Below are 2,019 nucleotides of genomic sequence, written 5' to 3'. Positions count from 1 at the left end.
CTCCGCTTACATTTCGTGTTCGACACGCTGTTTGGAGAGGTTGATGAGGTTCCATATCATTAAGGTAAATAGAATTGGCTTCCCTTTTTAATATGAGAGAATCCTAACCTTGCCTCAACAAGGCAAGGATCGAGCTGTGGTTTATATATACTTCGCATTGAAATATCCTACAACGAATTGAGACTTGCGGTGGCACATGTATGTCACCAGATCAAGTCACAAGTAACAAAATTAAACCAAATGCTACAATCACAACAAACACCGGCAGCATATTACACTCACCACACGCAGTTGTTTGATGAAAGCAGTCCTTATTAGCATGTTATCAGCGCAAAGTATTGATCGCTAGGAACCAAATCTTGAACCTTCGGTGGGAGGTCAGTGTCAAGCCTTAGCAAAGTAGGTAAGCTATTTGCAGGAAAACCCACAAGGATTTGGGAAGATTGATTTCGATACCATACATGGCCGGCAATCTCAGGACGTAGAACTGCTTCCTTTGGCTCACTACGTAAATCAGATATCAGACTCACAGTATGGGTCATTGCTGGTCATGGCAGCATTAAGTCTATGACATGTAAGTAGGAGGACAACAAAAATTGTTGTCGGTTTCCTAGACTGGGACACAGGCTTTTTAATTGACATGAATTTCTCTTAATTTAAGAATTTGAATTGCAACGTAATTTTTTATTAAGCATTTAGTTTATTTGTATCAGTTTTGCAACAACAACTACTGTATGGAGTTTACTGAAGTCATGAAATTATCACTTAGTCTTAATTTACAATGTTTCACTAGCTATTGTGTTCGCTGTAATATATTTCTCGCATTTATTTTGTTTATTTGATGGCTATGCTTCTACATTGTGACGTCATTAATTGTAACCTTTTCTAATACCTCCCTCGTCTATTTTTATACGAGTAAGTTTGTATGCGCATCTTGATATCATTTGAACATTGGAGAACCTCCTAGATGAAGGATATTAAAAAAGACTATGCATAAGTGGGCGAGTATAAACACGGGAGAGTAGCGTGTGGCCGAGTGAGTTGTAAATTATACAGCGAACTAAAATCATCTGCAGTAAAGAAGTAAATCGTGGATTGAGTGAAGTGTGACCAAGTGAACTGAAGTCGTGTGTGAACAGCTGATGTGAAGTCAATAAAGCATAGTGGAATCGTAATCTAAAACGAATTGACGTTTTATTTGGTACAAATCGTATCGGGGAATGAAACAACGTCTACACTAAGCTAAGTCAAACATTAATTCCGTAACATTATTTATTAACGTCAACGCGCACACCGAAAATTGTCGGTTCACAAAATTCTTAATAAAGAATATATAAGTAGAATCTGAAATGTGCTAATAACCACGCAAGAAAATAAATAACTACTACTCGTCTTCATCCGAAAGTACGGTCAACCTGTCAACCAGAGAAATGAAGGGAGGTGTTTTAAGAAACACTCCATAGAAGAAACTATTAAATAGTTTACTTCTTCTTGGGCTTCATCATGTTGTAGACGATGATCAACCCAAGGACGGCGTATGTGGCTTTGCCAACATTAGCACGGCCAGCAGTAGTCGAGCCATTGAAATATTTTGACAAACCAGTTAATTTTTCTTCAGCCATGGTTGTAGTTTGTTCTTGTCTCTGGTAAAATTTGACAATACAAGTGTGTTTGTATTATTTTTCCTACATAGACTGCAGCCCTGTTAACTTTGTGCAGGGGTCTTAAGTGGCTATGGGGCGGTCATCTTAGACTCGGCAAGTTCAATTAACACCCCCCTTCTTTCTTCCCTACCTCTCTGTTATATCTACTTTCCTCCTACATTTTTCCTGTCCTTCTCCTCCCCTCTCTTACCCCTTTGTACCACCTTTCAGGATGCTTACAATGGACCACTGGTCTGCGACTGAAGCGGCTGTCAACAATCAAGACCAGCTGAACATCCGTGTACTTTCGAAGAGGAAAAAGCGGAAAAATTGGCTACTCTGCATGTAATAGCATAACGTAGCACACGAAAGATGA

The 2,019-nt window shown here is 39.2% G+C and overlaps 1 pseudogene; it reads right to left on the bottom strand.

Annotated features, from left to right (window-relative positions):
* Positions 1 to 1,296: 1,296 nt before the first annotated feature.
* On the bottom strand, positions 1,297 to 1,664 carry LOC141401759 (ATP synthase F(0) complex subunit k, mitochondrial pseudogene; annotated as a pseudogene).
* Between the last annotated feature and the right edge of the window lie 355 nt (positions 1,665 to 2,019).

Source organism: Musca autumnalis, unplaced genomic scaffold, assembly GCF_047663935.1.
Source record: "Musca autumnalis isolate F117 unplaced genomic scaffold, ASM4766393v1 scaffold_4, whole genome shotgun sequence".
In the NCBI taxonomy this organism is placed as follows: Eukaryota; Metazoa; Arthropoda; class Insecta; order Diptera; family Muscidae; genus Musca; species Musca autumnalis.
Note: the sequence above shows the minus strand (reverse complement) of the source record. Positions and strands in the feature narration are given on the sequence as shown.